The 23,292-nt window shown below is 39.2% G+C and overlaps 1 protein-coding gene across 2 annotated transcripts in view; it reads right to left on the reverse strand.

Moving 5' to 3' along the window:
• The window catches only part of LOC125239796 (serine/arginine-rich splicing factor SR45), a 94,402-nt gene that overhangs the window by 27,652 nt on the left and 43,458 nt on the right, over positions 1–23,292 (reverse strand). The window contains exon 1 of one of the 2 annotated variants that reach the window (XM_048147684.1): positions 22,284–22,769. The exons of the other annotated variant lie outside the window; for it this stretch is intronic. The gene's annotated coding sequence lies outside the window, so the exon portion shown is untranslated. Of the gene's footprint in view, positions 1–22,283; positions 22,770–23,292 lie in introns of those variants that run through there. 2 annotated transcript variants of the gene reach the window in all.

Here is a 23,292-nt window from a genome sequence, read left to right on the forward strand (position 1 = left end):
GTTCGCGAATGTGTCGCAGCACGCGAACAATGATCTGATCTGTATGATACCTCAATTAGAAACACGTAATACATCGTAAAATTTAGAAAATACATTGCACAATGTGAAACGTTACTTTCTCAGTTAGTTTCCGGATTATTCGATATCGGCGCTTAATAATGCACTGAATAATATTCATAGTTCTATTATATAGAAACAATAATTTTTAAGAAAAAAAAACCGTCGCCTTTCGGGTTCTGGTGAAAGCTACTTGCGAATGTTGGATTATGTAGAAATGTGTAAGTATTTTTTAAAACTGCTTTTAATGCTTTAATTATTAGATGGCAACACAAATGAATACACGTATAACGTTAAGGTTTGAGGAGTTTCCTCAATTCCTCATGAATCCGATTATATTATAAGAAATCGAAGCTTGACAAACTTTGACTTCAAAATTTATGCTTAACAAACATAACTAAATAAATGTCACTGTTCTGAACTTAAATGCATGCTTTTCTTACAAAAATACCAAAGTCACTTTGAGTGTGCCGTTCAGGTTTGAGGAGTTTGGTTCTGGCCATCATCAGCAGTTCCACTGCACCAAATGTCACTGTTCTGAACGAAAGTGCATGCTGTTCTTATAAAAATACCAAAGTCACTATAAGCGTGCCGTTCAGATTTGAGGAGTTCGGTTCTGACCATCATCAGAAATTCCACTGCACCAAATGTCACTGTTCTGGACGAAAGTGCATGCTGTTCTTATAAAAATGGCAATGTCACTATAAGCGTGCCGTTCAGATTTGAGGAGTTTGGTTCTGGCCATCATCAGCAGTTCCACTGCACCAAATGTCACTGTTCTGGACGAAAGTGCATGCTGTTCTTATAAAAATACCAAAGTCACTATAAGCGTGCCGTTCAGATTTGAGGAGTTCGGTTCTGACCATCATCAGAAATTCCACTGCACCAAATGTCACTGTTCTGGACGAAAGTGCATGCTGTTCTTATAAAAATGGCAAAGTCACTATAAGCGTGCCGTTCAGATTTGAGGAGTTTGGTTCTGGCCATCATCAGCAGTTCCACTGCACCAAATGTCACTGTTCTGGACGAAAGTGCATGCTGTTCTTATAAAAATACCAAAGTCACTATAAGCGTGCCGTTCAGATTTGAGGAGTTCGGTTCTGACCATCATCAGAAATTCCACTGCACCAAATGTCACTGTTCTGGACGAAAGTGCATGCTGTTCGTATAAAAATACCAAAGTCACTATAAGCGTGCCGTTCAGATTTGAAGAGTTCCGTTCTGGCCATCATCAGCAGTTCCACTGCACCAAATGTCACTGTTCCGTACCTAAATGCATGCTGTTCCTTTAAAAACACAAAAATCACCATATGTATGCCTTTCAGATTTGAGGAGTTCCCTCGATTTCTCCAGGATCCCATCATCAGAACTGGGTTCTGAGAAAAATGGGACCAATCTGTATGCATATACATTCAATCAAAAAAAAATTTTCAAAATCGGTCCAGTAACGACGGAGATATCGAGGAACAAACATAAAAAATAAAAATAAAAAAAAAAAAAAAAAAAACATACAGACGACTTGATAACCGTCCTTCTTGAGATATGAGGCGACGGTTAAAAAAGTGAGTTCAACTACAGCTATTAGAGCACTTGATTCGATAAATAACCTTGCGTGACCGATAATGTCAATCAATCAGACACTTGAGCAGTTAAATCATGCACTTACGTGTTACCGAGCCTATTGCATGCATACGCATGAGAGAATAGTAAGAGGAATCAGGAAGCAAGCTTTATGTGCCTTGCTTAAACAAAGCAATCGGAACGACAAATCACAGAACGGAAATTGAGCGCTCCAGTTGCGAGAGATTAGAAAATCTTCAATATAGTGTCACACTTTTCATATGGCTGATATGGCTCATATCATAAAGCCAATAAATGAATATAATATATATGACTAGAAGATTTCACCCTAGTGCGTTGTAAGACTTGTCAGGCTAGGTATGGTATACCGCTGTGACTTACGCCCGCTGTTAACAATAAATATCAGTTACCTACAATGATAGATCGCTGGTGAATTGAACAACATTGCCCGTTTCCGGTTCGAGTTGGTACTATTTAGAGGACCAACAAATTTCATTCGGTACGTTTAGATGAGATAACACTAAAAAATATTCCTTACGTGTACACTCAAATATGGCAAATTGATTAGGGCAAGTCGAAGATCAAACAGTTTAACATCTATTATATCTAACATAACTATCAGACATTTGTACCTATCTACAATTGTATAAAGTTTACAAACGGTATTTATGGTCTCCTGACATAAATATTACTCCTGCTGTGACTGATGGTGACTATATGTATATTGTAGGATAGAATCCTCCACACAGATTCTTAATCTGAAATCATATAAGTAGTAATATTTGTGGTAATGTAGAATTTCAATTTTGCAATAAATGTAGGTAGTAGGTGATAATGATGTATAGTAACACACCGTGAAGCGGGGAAGCCGGGCCACTAACCTAACCCATTTAAAGCCGTGGGTCGTAATTCAATTACCAGTGTGACGCACGGTCAATCCAATCGTAACACACTTGTAGGGAATATTACGGGCTTGGTTTTACAACAACTACCCGCGGGGTGACGGGTTAAGAATGTCACCACCCCCCTTCGTCCCGTATACATCGTAGAAGTCGCCTGTAGGATATGTTATGTCATGCGGTATGGGCAATGGGCTGGGACCGCTGGGAGCCTTTTTTTTTTTTTTTTTTTTAACGTTGGGTAAATGCATTTACGCATGCCACCTTGTCCGGGGGACCAGTGGCGATGACGGACTAACCAATGTAGGACTACCGTCTAAAACCACCAACGAATTCCGTCTCCGCCTTGGGTGGAGTGTCGCAGGGTCACTATAAGCATTCCACCACGTACACCCCGGCGGGCGGCCTACTGGCCGCATGCAGTTTGGGCGCCAGTTGGGCAGGCACCCCCATTCGCGTGGGCGTTTAGGCACGGGTACTCCCCCGGAGCACCGCGCAGCCCATTACGGCGGAGGCATCAGGTGCGCGTAGCGCCTGGCTCTGCCGCCAGCCCGTCGACGGCGGAGTGGGTGCGCGTCAGGGTCGTTCTCGCGCGCACGTTCCGCTGTCTCCTTCTGCGACATAACATAATGGCTGAAGGAGACCATCGCCGTCCATGCCTCCTCGCTGTCAAGCATAGACTTCACAATGCTCTGCAGTGAGAGGTCTGTACCTATTATTGCCTGGAGGCTGGCCCGCTGGGGCCCCCATGCAGGGCACTCTTCGAGAACATGACGGGGCGCATCTACTAATGCGCCACACTCATGACACATGGGGGATTCTTCCCTCTCTATTCGGTGCAGGTATTTACCAAAAGACCCATGGCCAGTAAGTATCTGCACCATGTGGAAAGTTAGCGTGCCTTGCTTCCTTCCTACCCAGCGTTCCAGGTGCGCTGGACCGCTGGGAGCCTGTCACTTCACTGCTCACTGCAGTATCACAATTTCGTTTTCAACCCCTTAATAATTGTCAAAAATGACATTAAAACTTGAGCATTTTCATGTGTTCTGCCTATCCCGTTAGGGATTACAGGCGTGAGTTTATGTACTTATAGTATCAAAGTATTACCATAGCAGTTACGAAACAATGACTTCGCTCACATGTGATGTGAGTAGGACATTAAGCACGTGTCTCAAGAGTCTCAACTACTTAAGTAGGTACTTAGTTATACAGAAGAACTAAAGTGCCACAAAAGCTAATGAAAATAATTCTGTTTTATAATTTCGTGTACCTACCTGCCTACTGTTTATAATATACCTACCCTGTGCAGTGCACATTTGCACAAACACAAGTTCAAAAAGGTAAGATAGCTCAGTTACTTTATATTTTGATGTTTACAAGGGTAACTTACATGCTTAACTGATTTATTTTTCTACCCATAACTGTGTAGAATAGATGCTTACCTGTAAAAAACAAATTACACACATTAGTAATGTAAGTCATAATAGTAGTAATTCCTCTCATATATAATTTTATTATGTCATGATTGTCTTACTCAATACGTATCACCATTAAGTTAGCTTAAATTGGTACAGAAATGTTAAGAACAGTCAATTCCAAAGTAGGTTACGCGGAATACGCGGCTTGTCAATATCTACATTCGTTTTTGAGGTAATGTTGAAATTACGGTAGATAATTTATTTTATAATAGCTTATTGTAAAGTTACCCAATGCTAGCACGTCCAGTTGTGGAAACTGGTAAAGTTAAAATTTATTTATTAATGAAATTATAAATAATATAAATAATCAGAACTGCTACTGCTGGGTACAGACCTCCCCTCATAAAAATAAAGAATGTCAGACGAATACATGTTAACATTTTGTTTCTAGTAGGTAAATAGGCCATCAATTTTATTGTGGTGTAAGATTTCTATTACGACTGCCAAATCCTGAAAAATTAGGAAATGATGATAGTCATTTATTACTAGGTCATTACTCTAGTGATCTCAGTTGCATCCCTAATAATCTTTATTGTAATCGGAAGAATTTTCTGATTTCATTGAATAGTAAGGTAAAACTAGGTCGTCTGATTAAGAATACTGAAAACTGCATTGCAAATTATAACATTTATAACTTCTTGAATCAATAGAAGAAAACGATGACTAATGGTTACTAATGGCTTTATTCTAATTCGGTTCTTTGGTGATGTTTACTTTCGAGAATGATATGAAGTATTTTTCTATGTTTGTGACAAATCTAGCCCATTGTAGAGCCATTACAAACTGAGCGTCCGGGCCATAAAACTTTTTTTTTAATCCTGCCAATTCAAAAACGAATAAAACGACGACCGGGTTGGCCAAACTTGTAGAAATCAATTATCAAATTCTGTAAAGCAAAGTCATTGTTCGTTGTACCAGAACGGTATCCTCGGTGCATTCAATCAATCGTGACCGCTACGCAAATGTCCACTCGACGTCCCTTCGCAACACAAATCGTTTGTTGACAAAATATCTAAGAACCAACCCACATAAATGCGTGATCTGTTCTGGAGATAAATAGAAACAATCAAACGAATAACCAAACAAACAGCCTCTAACCTTTATGCATAAATAACGCATAATAATGATATCCATTCCGTCGGTTATTCATGCAATGAAAGACAATAATATAACAGAAAATATTAGTATGGTAGAAATAATAGTTATATGTAATAGAAACTTTAATTTCTTACTTCCATTTAAGCCGTCTATTAAAAGTTGTAATTACTTTAATAGCATACAGTTATTAATAGGCAATATGCATGAAAATTTTAATGATTCCTAGAGCATCCATTATTTTAACAAGTATTCAGAGCGCAGACGCACTCTTAGCCTATTGACGAGGTAAATCGCTTCGTTGTCATGTATTCAGTACACCGCACGCTGTGAGGCATTTGACACTTTCTATTTCTGTTCAAACGTCAATCAGACGTGACTTGTGCTATACCGAATGACATAATTATACTCAGCGGGTTGAAATTCTCTTCCTATCGATATAATAGCTTCACGATTGTTGTGAAATTTATAGGAAAAGCAGAGTTAATGCGTCAGGTGTGCTATTACATACGAGGACGTGACTTTTATAGCAATAAAATGAGCATAACAAAATAACAAGTTCTTAACATTTATAACTGAATACGTATAATGTCTTCGTTTATGGTCTACAACGAATAAACCAAATCAGTCGTAATAGAGCCGTTGGCATAAATCTAGAAGAGCAGCAGGTCGTCGCTCGTTCTCACCGAACGCGCCGTAGATGGCAAGCAACCGCAGCCTGCGCGTGCGGTGTCAGTAGCGTTAGTCGGGATGGAAACGGATTCCGTGCAACGTGACTACGCGGATTCAGATATAAAATAATGTCCTACTTTAGTTAAGAGCTATTTTTAATTCTGCATCTTTAGAGGACTGAACCGCGCCTTATAAGACAGAACTATTTTAAAAATGACAGCAGTTACGATCCCATTATCGGTAATATCTGCATCATGCTGCAGCACACAAACACGCCAAAAAGGTAACAGGCGTTTTTACCGTCAAAGACTGATCATGTCAATGAGTTGACTGTTTACCTATAATAGATACCTACCACTCACTATAACGCAATAAGAATTGGACAAAATAAAAGAAACCTAGGAAATCGACCATAACATAATAAATGAACATTTAATTGCACATTTTATTGTACCAAGTCTTACAGGCGACGCAAAGATAATGTAATTTATTTACTTGTGTCATTTAGTCGAATAACAAGACGCTACTAATCGTGACTAGGAGCTTAACCATAGCCACTTACAATTTTCATTTCACGCAGACAAATCTCTTACAACAATAAATCCTCTATATTAATATTTGATAAGCAGATATTATCAAGTCACATCTAACTTAGTAGGTAAACCGATTCGTTTCAAAAGAGGTAGCATTAAGCAAACCGGTCTATCAGTTGCACTATAGTCTTTACAAAACAATGTTACAGTTGAAATTGTGTTGTTTATAAAGAGACTTGTTGCGTTCCAGATTTGATCGACCTTTGTGATCGGATTGGCTTTTGCAGCGTTTAATCAGCGGGTCCCTAATCGTGGGCGGAATCGACTACCGAGTCCTACTCTACCGAGCCAAGAGGTGCGGCTGATCTCGAGATAACAGGTAGAAAGCGCCGTTGAAACAACACCAACCGCGTTACGCGCGCTGAGCAAACTCGAAACGGAACGAACAAATATGGCACGGGACGATGAGTTCTTGTGTAACGTTTGACCGTATAAGCATGTGTGTATATATGTAACTAACTACAGTTATAACTTTATATAAATAAATACAATTCTAGTTTCCCCCGGAGATTTAAAAATAAATATTGAAATTACTACCCAACAACTTGACTATCAACACGACGGGTATTTATGGAGTCATTTGCGTTTTTTTAAATGTAAAATGTACTCGCTTAACCCTTAAATTTATATAAATGATATTTGCCCTATTTAACTTCTAACACTGATTTAGTATAAAAATCGATCTTAAATATTTTTTTTATTATTTTTCCCAGAGTCAGAAAACCACTGTCTATCACATATATTAATATCTCGTTAAAAGAAAAATTCATGCATTTAAGGGTTAATCAAAGCCAAATATTCAGTGCTTAAGCAAGTCTACATTGAGTTAGAGATAATAGGTTCCTATATTACCTATTATGCTATAGGGACCGATTAGCGGTGCGCTCACGCCAAGAGATCATTGTGGCTTCGTCCGCGGCGCAGAGGTCGTGGAATAAAGCGCGATTCGAAATCGACGACGTGCCCAATGTCAGAGCGCACAAGGTCGCCTCTCACGCTTGCCCGCCTCTACCTCTAGGTACAAAATAACTAGAAGCATTACAAGCAGTATACAATATACATAGGCTATACTGATAATACCTATTTTGATTGTTAACACACATCATCATCATCGTCATCATAAACATGAAGAATATGAAGCACAACAGAGATTTTAACAGTGAAACATCCTGTGGCAATCAAATCACAGTAATACCTAAGTAAACATAAAAATACGAAACATGGCTAAAAACACTCCCGACTAACTCAGCTTTCAAACAAAAATAAATCTAAATCTGTTCATCCGTTCGGGAGCTATGATGCCACAGACAGACACACACAGACAGACAAACAAACAGACAGACACGTCAAACTTATAACACCCCTTCGTTTTTGCGTCGGGATCGGGAGTTAAAAACAAAGGTTAAATATAACCAGTGTAGATAGATGTAACAGATATTGTACATATATGTTACACCTCAAATTAGTTATTTTAACATTTACTGCATGATCGCTAAGAGGGCTATTGCTACGTAGTTTTCTGGCAGTGAAGAACGGTGTTAGTCGATTATCGGTCAAACAAGCGTCTGGTGAAGTGTAAATAATCGATCACGTTTAGTGATTTCATATCGCGATTGGAGCCGCTGGTTTCCACGTGCCAGTCGTGGTTGCTAGTAGCAGTCTTGCATAAATACCAAAGGTAAATTACTTAACGTCATGTGTAACTATTAAGTACTTAACTACTTATGTGTATATAATCACATTTGACTTTGAAATATATTTCTTATCTCAAAGTGATCGGTGCAAGTCAGTAGCTATATGTCATTAACGTGTGATACAGCACGACCACGGATGATTTTATTTTTTCTGATGCGGTACAAATTCACGAAAAATAATGTACTTTTTTGTACATACGTTTAAAAAAATGTACCCTTATGGTTTCGGAGTTTCGACATAGGGGCCGTGGTCGTGCTAAGTAGGTACTCCCTGGCACGACCACACTATATTTAATGATTTTTTAAATTTCTGTTGCAGTACAAATTCACGAAAAAAATGTACTTTTTTGTACTTACCTTTTTAAAAAAAATACCCGCATGGCTTCGGAGTTTTGACATGGGCTGTGGTCGTGCTAGATAGGTACTCCCTGGCATGACCACACTATATAAATAATAAATAAATAAATAAATAAATATTATAGGACATTCTTACACAGATTGACTGAGGCCCACGGTAAGCTCAAGAAGGCTTGTGTTGTGGGTACTCAGCAACGATATATATAATATATAAATACTTATATACATAGAAAACATCCATGACTCAGGAACAAATATCTGTGCTCATCACACAAATAAATGCCCTTACCGGGATTCGAACTCGGGACCGCGGCGCAGCAGGCAGGGTCACTACCGACTGCGCCAGACCGGTCGATATTTATGGTTAATTTGATGGTCAAATGAATGCTAAACAAATGTTTTGAAATTGTACCATGTAAATTACTTCTAGCACGACCAGAACCCATGTCAAAGCTTAGAAACCATGCGGGTACTTTTTTTTAAAGGTAAGTACAAAAAAGTACTTTTTTTTCGTGAATTTGTACCACAACAGAAATTTAAAAAAACATTAAATATAGTGTGGTCGTGCCATTACCTAGCACGACCACGGCCCCTATGTTGAAACTCAAGGGTACATTTTTTTAAACGTAAGTACAAAAAAGTACATTTTTTTCGTGAATTTGTACCGCAACAGAATCAATAAAATCATCCCTGGTTGTGCTGTATAGTATCATACTCATTAACAAGGCAAAGGTATAAATATATATCTTGCCATTCTTCTTTATAATTTCATGTTGACAATCTATGCAAATTAAACATTCTAATCTAATCATGGCAGTTCGTATTAGATGACATTAATATAAAAGTATAACAGGTAGTCACAGATTGTATTATGAAATGAATCATTGATGGAAAAAAGCCTACTAGATTGACGACGGTAGGTAGATATGGTGAACAATGAACATGTATACCACAATGTGTAAAAATATTTTCCATGATATCATTATAAAGGAAAATGGTGACTCCGTTTGTATGGATAAGCGTTCGTCCACTAATAGTGGATATGGACCACTATCCTCTTAAATATGTAGGTTCTTAAATCGTGATTACATTCGTAAATCAATCATGTTTGACACATCACGCACACGTGTTATCAAAGGAGCGCTTTTTTACAACTTGTTATTTTTTCTCATAAAAAACAGTTACGAAATGACCTCGAAGTAGGCAGGTACATTAAGGTTTATTACTCTTTACAGCGTTATATTATATCGTATGTAATGATTTATTTACCTACTTAGAAACTAATACTTATTCGGTGACAAGCACTTTATTCCTAAGAGGATACGGTAGCGAAAATGCTAAAATGGAAAGGAGCCCCCCTTTCAACTTGGGAATTTTAGTTAAATATACAAGTGTTATTAACTAGAATTATCGAAAAAAAATTGTTCATTAAGAACAACTCAGTCAACAGATATTTCGAAAAAATCTTTAAAATCGAGGTTCCGCTCTCGACTCTTTCCTCCTTCAAAACTTAATCAATCGGAACGAAATTTGAGAATCTGAATAGCAATGAAATAATCTATGTCGGACTCGGACCGTTTGGCTTTTTTGGTTAATTGTTACCAATCTTGAGTATCACACTTTTTTTGCGCCACAATGAAAAAGGCCGTTTTTGGAAATTTTTGATCAGGGACCGGCCCGCTATCCCTTATACGGGGTTTTGTATGGGTATTTCGTTAGGCTTAACTTACCCTACCCTTTTGACGCGATACCCTTTCATTTTGCTTTTAAAGCCCTAACGAAAGCGCTTACCTAAAATAGCCCAATACCCTTTCAAAACCCTTATCATCGGCTCAGCCTAACGCCATAAGGGTGAGCCTTATATTGGGTTTTATTTGCTTTCCCTTATAGATCATATCGTGCGAGTTTAAATCCTGTACCTCGCTCATAAAGCACACATTACTCCGAACGAAATAACATACGATCGTTACCTATGGCGGCACTGTGTGTGATATTTGCGCGTTTCTGTTTAATGGAAACGGCTGTAGATAAAATAAGGTTCAATTTTCAATACCAAATACTTATAGTTATGATAGGCTCCTGCTTTGCTCGGGTGTAACACAGGCAAACGCTGCTTTTTAGGGTTCCGTAGTCAACTAGGAACCCTTATAGTTTCGCCATGTCTGTCTGTCCGTCCGTCCGTCCGCGGATAATCTCAGTAACCGTTAGCACTAGAAAGCTGAAATTTGGTCCCAATATGTATATCAAATCAATCACGCCAACAAAGTTCAAAAATAAAAAATGGCAAAAATGTTTTATTAGGGTACCTACCCCCCCATGTAAAGTGGGGGCTGATTTTTTTTTTCATTCCAACCACAACGTGTGATATATTGTTGGATAGGTATTTAAAAATGAATAAGGGTTTACTAAGATTGTTTTTTGATAATAATGATGTTTTCGGAAATAATCGCTCCTAAAGGAAAAAAAAGTGCGCCCCCCCCTCTAACTTTTGAACCATAAGTTTAAAAAATATGAAAAAAATCACAAAACTAGAACTTTATAACGACTTTCTAGGAAAATTGTTTTGAACTTGATAGGTTCAGTAGTTTTTGAGAAAAATATGAAAAACTTCGGAACCCTACACTGACCGTGGCCCGACACGCTCTTGGCCGGTTTTTTTTATCGGACTTGTCTTGATGAGTACCCGAAGTCTAGCTGATGCTGAACCCTGGCTGCACCTAGGAGAACTCGGGTTTAGTGTAACACAGGCAAACGCTGTTTTCGTCATCGGACTTGTCTTGATGAGTACTCGAGTGAGCAGTACCCGAAGTGCAGTTGATGCTGAACCCTGGCTGCACCTAGGGGAACTCGGGTTTAGTGTTACACAGGCAAACGCTGTTTTCGTCATCGGACTTGTCTTGATGAGTACTCGAGTGAGCAGTACCCGAAATCCACCTGATGCTGAACCCTGGCTGTACCTAGGGGAACTCGGGTTTAGTGTAACCCAGGCAAACGCTGTTTTCGTCATCGGACTTGTCTTGATGAGTACTCGAGCGAGCAGTACCCAAAGTCCAGCTGATGCTGAACTCTGGCTGCACCTATGGGAACTCGGGTTTAGTGTAACACAGGCAAACGCTGTTTTCGTCATCGGACTTGTCTTGATGAGTACTCGAGTAAGCAGTACCCGAAGTCCAGCTGATGCTGAACCCTGGCTGCATCTAGGAGAACTCGGGTTTAGTGTAACACAGGCAAACGCTGTTTTCGTCATCGGACTTGTCTTGATGAGTACTCGAGTGAGCAGTACCCAAAGTCCAGCTGATGCAGAACCCTGGCTGCACCTATGGGAACTCGGGTTTAGTGTAACACAGGCAAAAGCTGTTTTCGTCATCGGACTTGTCTTGATGAGTACTCGAGTGAGCAGTACCCGAAGTGCAGTTGATGCTGAACCCTGGCTGCACCTAGGGGAACTCGGGTTTAGTGTTACACAGGCAAACGCTGTTTTCGTCATCGGACTTGTCTTGATGAGTACTCGAGTGAGCAGTACCCGAAATCCAGCTGATGCTAAACCCTGGCTGCAGCTAGGGGAACTCGGGTTTAGTGTAACCCAGGCAAACGCTGTTTTCGTCATCGGACTTGTCTTGATGAGTACTCGAGCGAGCAGTACCCAAAGTCCAGCTGACGCTGAACTCTGGCTGCACCTATGGGAACTCGGGTTTAGTGTAACACAGGCAAACGCTGTTTTCGTCATCAGACTTGTCTTGATGAGTACTCGAGTGAGCAGTACCCGAAGTCCAGCTGATGCTGAACCCTGGCTGCATCTAGGAGAACTCGGGTTTAGTGTAACACAGGCAAACGCTGTTTTCGTCATCGGACTTGTCTTGATGAGTACTCGAGTGAGCAGTACCCAAAGTCGAGCTGATGCAGAACCCTGGCTGCACCTATGGGAACTCGGGTTTAGTGTAACACAGGCAAACGCTGTTTTCGACATCGGACTTGTCTTGATGAGTCCTCAAGTGAGCAGTACCCAAAGTCCAGCTGATGCTGAACTCTGGCTGCACCTAGTTGAATTCGGGTTTAGTGTAACACAACACAGGCAAACGCTGTTTTCGTCATCGGACTTGTCTTGAGTACTCGAGTGAGCAGTACCCAAAGTCCAGCTGATGCTGAACTCTGTTTGTACCTAGGGGAACTCGGGTTTAGTGTAACACAGGCAAACGCTGTTTTCGTCATCGGACTTGTCTTAATGAGTATTTGGGTGAGCTGTACCCAAGATAGAGCTGATGCTGAAACCTAGCTGTACCTAGGGGAACTCGGGTTTGGTGTAACATAGGCAAACGCTGTTTGCGTCATCGGACATGTCTTGACGAGGACTTGGGTGCGCAGTAGCCAAGACAGCGCTGTAGCTGAGCCCTGGCGGTATCTAGGGCAACTCTGGTTTCGGTACATTATAATATAGAAATATTTCATGCAATCTCAAGTTAGGCATAAAAACATAATATTAACTGAACAAAAATCTTACCAGAAGTGAATATTAACATCAAGTAGTTAGAACACATTTATTAATTTGCCATACATGAAACACTTTACTTGTGTCTAAAAAAATACGTATGTATATCCATTTGAATATCAAAATTAAGTACAGTCGATTTCACTAATAGTAACACAGGGAATAAAGAGAATACTGGAGTTCCAAGCGTCCATAGACTGCGGTAACTACTTACTATCAGACGCGCTGTATGCTTGATTTCCACCAGAAAAGTATTTCTGTTTCAAACGATCTTCATAGAATTCACAACAATCAACAGAAATAGTTTGACAGATTCTATGGTACTACTCAACTCAACCAAGTACCAGTCATAAAGACGAGTCTCAGATATTTCACGATGACAAAAACAGCGTTTACCTATGTTGCACGAAACCCGAGTTCCTCTAGGAATAGCCCGAGTTCAGCATCAGCTCTACCTTGGTTACTGCTCACTCAAGTACTCATCAATACAAGTCCGATGACAAAACAGCGTTTGCATTGTTTGCACGAAACCCAAGTTCCCTTAGGAATAGCCAGGGTTCAGCATCAGCTCTCTACCTTGGTTACTGCTCACTCAAGTACTCATCAATACAAATCCGATGACGAAAACAGCGTTTGCCTATGTTGCACGAAACCCGAGTTCCCCTAGGAATAGCCAGGGTTCAGCATCAGCTCTGCCCTGGTTACCTACTGCTCACTCAAGTACTCACCAAAACAAGTCCGATGACGAAAACAGCGCTTGCCTATGTTACACCAAACCCGCGTTCCCCTGGGAAAAGCCAGGGTTCAGCATCAGCTCTACCTTGGTTACTGCTCACTCAAGTACTCATCAAGACAAGTCCGATGACGAAAACAGCGTTTGCCTATGTTGCACGAAACCCGAGTTCCCTTAGGAATAGCCAGGGTTCAGCATCAGCTCTACCTTGGTTACTGCTTACTCAAGTACTCATCAATACAAGTCCGATGACGAAAACAGCGTTTGCCTATGTTGCACGAAACCCGAGTTCCCTTAGGAATAGCCAGGGTTCAGCATCAGCTCTACCTTGGTTACTGCTCACACAAGTACTCATCAAGACAAGTCCGATGACGAAAACAGCGCTTGCCTATGTTACCCCAAACCCGCGTTCCCCTGGGAAAAGCCAGGGTTCAGCATCAGCTCTACCTTGGTTACTGCTCACTCAAGTACTCATCAAGACAAGTCCGATGACGAAAACAGCGCTTGCCTATGTTACTCCAAACCCGCGTTCCCCTGGGAAAAGCCAGGGTTCAGCATCAGCTCTACCTTGGTTACTGCTCACTCAAGTACTCATCAAGACAAGTCCAATGACGAAAACAGCGTTTGCCTATGTTGCACGAAACCCGAGTTCCCTTAGGAATAGCCAGGGTTCAGCATCAGCTCTACCATGGTTACTGCTCACTCAAGTACTCATCAATACAAATCCGATGACGAAAACAGCGTTTGCCTATGTTGCACGAAACCCGAGTTCCCCTAGGAATAGCCAGGGTTCAGCATCAGCTCTGCCCTGGTTACTCCTCACTCAAGTACTCACCAAAACAAGTCCGATGACGAAAACAGCGCTTGCCTATGTTACTCCAAACCCGCGTTCCCCTAGCAATAGCCAGGGTTCAGGATCAGCTCTACTTTGGTTACTGCTCACACAAGTACTCATCAAGTCAAGTCCGATGACGAAAACAGCGCTTGCCTATGTTACTCCAAACCCGCGTTCCCCTGGGAAAAGCCAGGGTTCAGTATCAGCTCTACCTTGGTTACTGCTCACTCAAGTACTCATCAATACAAGTCCGATGATGAAAACAGCGTTTGCCTATGTTGCACGAAACCCGAGTTCCCTTAGGAATAGCCAGGGTTCAGCATCAGCTCTACCTTGGTTACTGCTCACACAAGTACTCATCAAGACAAGTCCGATGACGAAAACAGCGCTTGCCTATGTTACTCCAAACCCGCGTTCCCCTGGGAAAAGCCAGGGTTCAGCATCAGCTCTACCTTGGTTACTGCTCACTCAAGTACTCATCAATACAAGTCCGATGACGAAAACAGCGTTTGCCTATGTTGCACGAAACCCGAGTTCCCCTAGAAATAGCCAGGGTTCAGCATCAGCTCTACCTTGGTTACTGCTCACTCAAGTACTCATCAAAACAAGCCCGATGACGAAAACAGCGCTTGCCTATGTTAAACCAAACCCGCGTTCCCCTGGGAAAAGCCAGGGTTCAGCATCAGGTCTATCTTAGAAACTGCTCACCCAATTAACTCATCAAGGCGAGTTGGATGACGAAAACGGCTTATTTTTATGTTGGCAATTAACGTTTTCAATGTGTAATGATAATGGTTAATTGTATTGATTTTCGGCCAACACTGTATATTTACATGCATACATACATATTTACATATTTATATATTTATATTCATACATACATACCTACATACATTCATACGTACGAACATACATACTGATCTATGGGCGACGATGATCATTTACCATCAGGCGATCCATCAGTCCCTTGTCTCCCAGTTCATTAAAAATAATTTCTAACCGTGTTCTACTTCTATCCAACGAAAGCATGTTTCGTTGCAAAATTAAAAATGGGGCGCATAGTGCGGAGTGGCAACAGCGCATTTTCCTTCCTGTTCTTACACTAGCTTAGATTCATAATCCTGTCTCTTTCACGCAAGGCTCGACTACGCTTCAACAAAAGGGAAAGCCTTATAAATAGCGCTTAAAATAAGGGTAACCCTTATTAAAGGCTTGCAAGCCGTATCGGATAGCGGTAAGCCAATGCACAGGGCTAGCTTTATTGTTTTGCTAAGTTTTTTGTAAGGGCTAGTCAAATGAATGGGCTTGCAGTTCGAAAGGGAGAGTCTCTCGATTGGGTCGTCCTTACGTTAGGGATTCCCAATGAAAGGCTTGTAGCGCGGAAGGGGTTGTCCGGTCCCTGTTTTTGATTGGCTCTAGAATCTTTAAAAAGCAGAATATCAAAAAAATCAAAACGGTCCGACAGAGGTAAAAATAATAACAATCTGTGTTGAAAAAATCATTGCTCTATATTCAAAAACCAGGGAGGAAATAGTCGAGCGCGTTTGTATGGAGAATTGACCCCTACCGTATCGTCTTAAGTTTTGACAACAGTTTATAGTTCTAAAAAATAAGCTGGGTCTACAACCTTGGTTATGATTGGAAATCAAGCGCTACATAAATATGAATCGAGAAAAAAACGCAGAAGTGAAACCTACCCGACGAGTTGTGAATTCGATTTTGGCGTCGCGACAGAAGAAATCGCTCTAGCCAATCTAATCGAATGCAGACCGGAGCAAATTTAACACCAAAGATCACAAACAAACCACAAGAAGAGGAGAAATGCGTAGCTAACAAACTAAAAGTGAAAACATCGTAAGTCTAAGAACCTACCTATACATTAGACTAGCCTTTAGTGTGCTTAGTAGCAGATCTATTCCGTATTCAATATTCATACATACATAAACTATATACAGGTAAATTCTGGATTTTTGGTAACATGGTTGATCTGACAATAATTTATACACATTTCCTCACATTGTAACCAGAGTTTCACATTGTACAGTCGAGTTCATAAATATGTGCACATTTCTTCACCGTAACTCGTTCCAATAAGGTGAAAATCTGTACACATATTTATGAACTCGACTCCAGGTACAAATTATTTCTTAATTTTAGTTATAATAGCACAATTGACATTGTACTTGTACCTATATCATTAAATTAAGGGGTCCTACTGACGACCAGTTCGCCGGGCGGCTACGGCCGGCAGTTGGCCGGCGCTGTTACTTTTAACTTCTATTTAATTAGGTCTATAATTACCAAATCTACTTAACAATTTGTTAAATCCTATCAACAACCAAGGGCTCAACATAGACGGCTAAAAGACGGTGCTAAAGATGGATAAGGGACCCTTACCGAGTACCTACCTACCTAATAGGGTGGTCCGCATTTGTATGGAAGTAAAATAAATATGACTAATCCTTTCTCCACATGGTTCCCTTTGTTCTATTATGAATTAGTAGTTTATGTACCAAATTTTAACCCATTTGCTCATTATTTACAGGTCGCTCAAGATATATTTAAAATTGGATATCTCCTATATTAAAATAAAAACCGAAATAATTAAAACATTGCAAACTGCCCGGTTCATGTTTTATTTAGCTCTAATGACATAGGGAAAAATATAATTAAACCATTAAAATACCTCTATGTAAGATTTTTTCTTTAGTCAAGTTCATTTCATACATTTCAGTATGGCGTTATTGCTTTTTTTGAGCGACCTCTAAATAAAGTCTGATTGTTCTCAAAATTGGTTGACATGATTTTAATAAGTTTTCGTGTAGAAATAACCATGCACAGTGTGGGATCAGACCTCATTTTTTACCATGGTCTTTTTATTGTAAAAACCGGTAGCCTAGACCAAAACAATGCTATGACTAAAACTCCCGAATGTCAAATATGACTAGTTTACGAGAAATAATTTTTTGAAATTTAGGGCAAATGTACCCGAAAATTGACTAAAACTCAAAATATCCTGAGAACGGTATCGATTATCAAAAAACACTTTTAAGAGAACTTATAGAACTACCAATATACTATCGTATGGAATAATCAGCACGGTCCTAGCATCATTCATATCGGTATTAGAACCAAATTAGTAATTTTCGATATTGATTTTTTTTCTCGAAAGTTCCTGTATATTAGCATTTCTTTTATTTTTTTACTGAAAGATGATTAGCTTCCCTATATGCTATAATTTTTTCATTAAGCAATTCCATAGGATCTAGAAATTTGTCAGTCATATTTGACATTCGGGAGTTTTAGTCGTAGCATTGTTTTGGTCTAGGCTACCGGTTTTTACAATAAAAAGACCATGGTCAAAAATGAGGTCTGATCCCACACTGTGCCATGTGGAGCTCAAACAATAAAAAAAATTTTTTTTGGACCACCCTACTACCTAAGTACAAATGTCCTATTTATACAGCTCCTGGGATTTATCATGTGTACTTTGATAATCAAATGGTTCAGTAAGGGCAGCTACCGGATCCCATGATGCCATGCGAAAGGGGTCTCACAAGACCTTCCTTCGACTTCCCATTCGTATCCATACAGCTTGTATGGAATCAAAAACATTTTCCGGCTAGAATAGGGGCAAATCGAGAATAACTCTTCTCATTTGAATGAATGAATGAACGCTTTCATTTTCACATGTAATTTTTTAACCCCCCGACGCAAAAACGACGGGGTGTTATAAGTTTGACGTGTCTGTCTGTTTGTGTGTGTGTCTGTCTGTGGCATCGTAGCTCCCGGGAATGTTCTTAGCCATGTTTCATGAAAATCGGTCCACTATGTCGCAGTCCGGGTTTTTTATTTCAAAATTTTAATTTTGTGGTTAGTTATGCCAATCGTTTCCTATCCAGTAGCAATAGTTTACTAGGGGAACGGAAATGAAATAAAAACTGCAAATATCCACACGTTTTCCATACATTTACTATGGAAAACGAAACGTGTGGATTTGACTAATTAAATACCTTTTTATCTCGCTTATTCGTCTTTTTAATGATCATATTATAACACTGCTTTATAAATAATATTTTTTCTGTCACGTTCTCAGAAGCTCCTAAAAGGGTGTTTCAACTTTAGGAACAGATTTATTTTAAACCAAACACACCGGAAAATAAACATTTCATAGCGCTCACCTGTCACGATATGAAAAATAAACAATTAGAGAGTAGCTAACCGGTTTACTGAAATTATATGATGTAAATTGGTAAAAATTAAAGTGGGTAACTTTTCTTTAACAAATTTCTATGTTCTGTTTAGTCCGTTCATAATTTGTTCCTAAGTTTTTACCTAGTTTCTAATATGTTTTTTTTATTTGCCGATACAATATCTTATCTTACCGATCTATGTCAGAGATAGAAGATGACAGCTATCGGTTTAAATAAATAACTTAAAATGGAAAAGGAAGCAAGTAGGCAAAATCTAGACAAAGTTATCTGAAAACGAAAACACGCAACCCGTTTAGGTACTGCCTTATTATATATAATCTTCACCTCTTTATTATTTACTTACTATCTATTTGTAAATACTTTTCAAATGCAGGAGTATAAAAGTATCTTTTGTCAAGATGGTTAGCTTTTTTTGTGTACGTGACAAGAATGGATTAAAGAGAAATCACGAGTCAAACGTTTTAACTATGATTATATTTGGTCCTTTTAATAGAACTAGGTCGGTGAGGAAAATGAGGCACGGTGTTTACTAGGTGGCATTGTAGTTGGTAATAGTAATATAAAGGTGAATCTTCAAATACGACGTATATTGAAAGGCGTAGACGTGTTTGTGTAGTACACCTTTCGCAACTCGAGATAAAAGCGACATCGACATCTGGAAAACGAGAATCAGTGACACCTGTCGTTGCATTTTACTTGAGATAATAATAATTGGAAATCCTTGAAAAAATAGGGCATTGAAATAATGTGAAACAGTTATTCCAAAGACAGGTGCAACTACTAATTACATTGTAAATGTGTAACATTTATTGTCTCGGCATTTGTCAATTGGATACTATTTGTGATAAGTGTACGCTTACGCTGTTCCTATGATTCAAAGAACAGTAAGTTTTTTTCTTTTCACTATAATATTATCACCTGGTATATATATGTATATGCAATAATTTGACTTCACGATAAATAGAGTCAGACTAAGCTAAGTTGGCAACGGCTTTGCACGTGCTCATAGAAACCAACTTAAGTATATTATAAGATTTTCGAAATTAGTAATAAGCAGACACGTCTGGTCTGCCAAATTCCTTGTCAACGCTATGGCATTTGACATACACTAACCCTTTAATAAATTTAGGGTGTAGATGTGTCCAGTGGCTATTAATTTTAACGATATCATTAACCGTTATTAATTAGATGGTGAAGTAAATTCCATGAGATCTCATGTATTGAATTGTATTTATGTTAATAATTAATATTTTTCAACTCCTGATTACCGATTAAATTTCACCGTGTATACATGTAGATATGATAAGTTTACGAAACCTAAATATTACAGAATAGCTCAGTGGTGACACTTGATCTGAATCTATTCTTGGGTGCTTAGTGTCCTTATACTAATTTGTCGTTCCTGATAAAGGTAATTTTTCATTTCGAAATGTAATCTGGACCTGGTACAACAACCACTAAAAGGCTAAAGTGTAGATTTTAGGTAGTCTTCATCAAATACTAATTTAGACTGTTATTGGCAGCCTTATCGTGATGTTACGTTTTTGCGGTGTAATAACGATAACACAACGCAACGTTTGCTTAGAATTTAGCGTGTGTACGTGACATTTATCAAAATATAAAATATTTTGCTTTCTTCAATTTAGTTGTATCGAGAACATCGGTTCCTTTATTTACAAATTTCGTCGTGAAACTCAGGAATAACAGGGAGTTATGTTACCAAATCCAGTCCTCATAATAATTTCATTAGTTATCCAATTAAGGCCAACAACAAAGTTGAGTTTACATTATGAATTACTCTTCACTATAACTATAAGCAGACTATAATTATTAAGTTAATAAAAAAGTAATACCTGCTTAGATTGAAATACAAATCATACTACCTACATCATTTTTAGGGTTCCGTACCAAAAAGGTACAACAGGAACCCTTATGGTGCGACTCTGTCCGTCTGTCTGTCCGTCTGTCACATTCCTAAATATCTCGAGAACTACTAATGCTATCAACTTGAAATTTGGAATAGTTGTGAACATTGTAAACCTCTACAAATAGAAAGTATAATTTTTTTAAATATATTAATTTTAATTGTAGAAAATGGCCAAAATGAAAGGGGGGAAAACTGTAAATTTCAAGTTACTAGGTCAAGTGGGGTATCGTTGGAAAGAGCTCAAATTGAACGTAAATAAACTATTTTTTATAATTTTTTTGTTGTGGAAAAAAAAGAATTTTGAAGGAAAATGTAAAAAAAAATACCGTTCCCCCCCCTTATCTCCGAAGTTTACCAACGAAAAATTATGAAAATTTTAGTAAACATTGGTTTTATGCTATATATTACAGGAAAAATATAATCGTGTTTGTATTTTGAATACTTTTTTTTTAATTCACAAAAAACTTTTCAGATTTTTACTTTCAATTTACCCACCCTTGCGGATGTATATCGTACTTAAAATTAATACGAGATGTTACGTAAACCATCTTCTGTCCAATAAAGTAAAAACTGTTTAAATCGGTTAACATTATAAAGAATTATCGCTGAAAAACCAGGTCGCGCAAATTAGTTAGCAAATTGACCGGGAGATGGCGCTATACACTATAATACTCATTAGTGCCTATACTTTTGTCTTCTAGTCAAGTCATTAGAGTTATATGAAAATATGAGATTATTTTTACTAGGTAGTTTGAAAGAAAGTTTGTACGGAACCCTCGGTGGGCGAGTCCGACTCGCACTTGGCCGGTTTTTATCATACAGTAATTATAGCAGTTTGGCCGGTTTGCAATACCTATGACTCATTCAATAATTGGTCAGTAGTAAATAAGATACTGAGAGCGCCTGGCGTGTAGTCTCACGAGTAAATGATATGCGATTATTTCAACTGAGTTAACCCTTCACAAGTTACCTTGAAACCGTGTTTATTAATATTGTTCAAAGTGTGCATATACATTGTGTAATTTGCAGTGTTGATTTTAATTTGTTATGGTAGAGTTGCTCAACATTACTGGCAGGCATGGTTCTACCAAAATGCCAAATCGATGGGTATTTTTTTCTAATAAATGGGAGAAAGGTGACTATTATTATTAGGAATCGGTAAGATGATTGTGTGTAATGCTGAACCAATCTCATTGGCTTTAAAAGTACATATAGTTAATATTTGTCATACTCGTAGCAGTAGGTATACTAGGTATGTTGACAAAATGTTTGCTTCTTTCTTATGCAACGACGTGACACATCTATTATGACGAGATAAATAAACACGTCTATTGTCAGTTCCTGTAGCAGTTTCATATATACAATACAATATACATGTGTTATTATATAATACACGTCACTCTAGAGTTTCAGAATATCTGTGACAATAACGTCGAAGACCCTAAATAGGCAATGTGTGGTTCAGTGCAAATTGCGTCATTGTATTTAAGAAATGCCTTTTCAAAAAGACTTGTTTCGCTTCTCTGCGATTCCATACAAAAACAAGTCCAGCCCAAGTTGGAAATACAAACGTCATTTTATTTATAAAGCTCAATGAGTTCGACGATTGAGCTCAGTGACAATCCAGAAAATTGAGCGGTAACATTTAGCAGAGATGCCAACCTCTGGTGCGAGTACCGCCACGGTCTCCGTGGTCGCCGTGTTGCCGGTGTCCGCTGTGGCTAATCCCAACCATGCGGGCCCGCATGTCGCCCGCTCCAGGCACCACACTTGTCCATCAGTCAACGTATCCTCCGGGACTGCGGTACAACACACAGGACACTCCAGCCGCGAACATTAGCACGTAACACACGCACTCACTCAGAACTACCGCTCCCTGACCACATAACGAAACAATTATTGCACTGTTTCCTAAGTTGACACTTTGACAATCGTCCAATGTTTTCAAAACAATGGCCACGATAACGATTTGATGTAAACTATTATCTTTATAAAAAAAGATGTAATGTTTGCTTCCACCACTCTGTTTAAAATCGTCACTGAAATCGAGTTATACTGTTAAAATTAAGAATTATTCGTAAGCACTAAGACCTGGGTCAACATAGACGTAATGAGAACGAAAACAGCGCAGTCCGTGTGGTTTGAACGCTTTTACCATACTGGCCGGCGGCAGCTGTGGAAGGCTGCGGAAAAAAGAGAAAGAACTATGCCATGACGTAGCGTAGCGGAGGTGTAACCCTGCAACCGGCGACTTAGTCGTAAGTAAACACAGACCATAAACCGATAGCAATAAAGCGCATTTTCCCAAATTTCACTTCACGTGGTACGATACACAGCTGAGTCAGTTTCCTCGAATGTTAAGCGTGAAAATTCAAGTCAAGCTGAGCAGCAGTCATTGAGTGAGAAAGGGATGGAAGCGGAGCCCGAATGACGGCGACAGAGGCCGATCGTGTGCCGAACACCAAGGCCGGCTCACGTCACGTTTCGCGAAGACTAGACATGCCTGCGTGTGTAAGTACATAAAGCACAATTATTATGCATAAGTGCAATTATCGCACTATTATAAGGATTTCTTATCTACCTATCGGTATGTACATGAGGAATAACACTATATTGCATAATTACCTAATTACACTATTACTAGCAGGACAAACAAAAACCGTGCCAAATA

This window comes from Leguminivora glycinivorella, chromosome 1 (assembly GCF_023078275.1).
Source record: "Leguminivora glycinivorella isolate SPB_JAAS2020 chromosome 1, LegGlyc_1.1, whole genome shotgun sequence".
In the NCBI taxonomy this organism is placed as follows: Eukaryota; Metazoa; Arthropoda; class Insecta; order Lepidoptera; family Tortricidae; genus Leguminivora; species Leguminivora glycinivorella.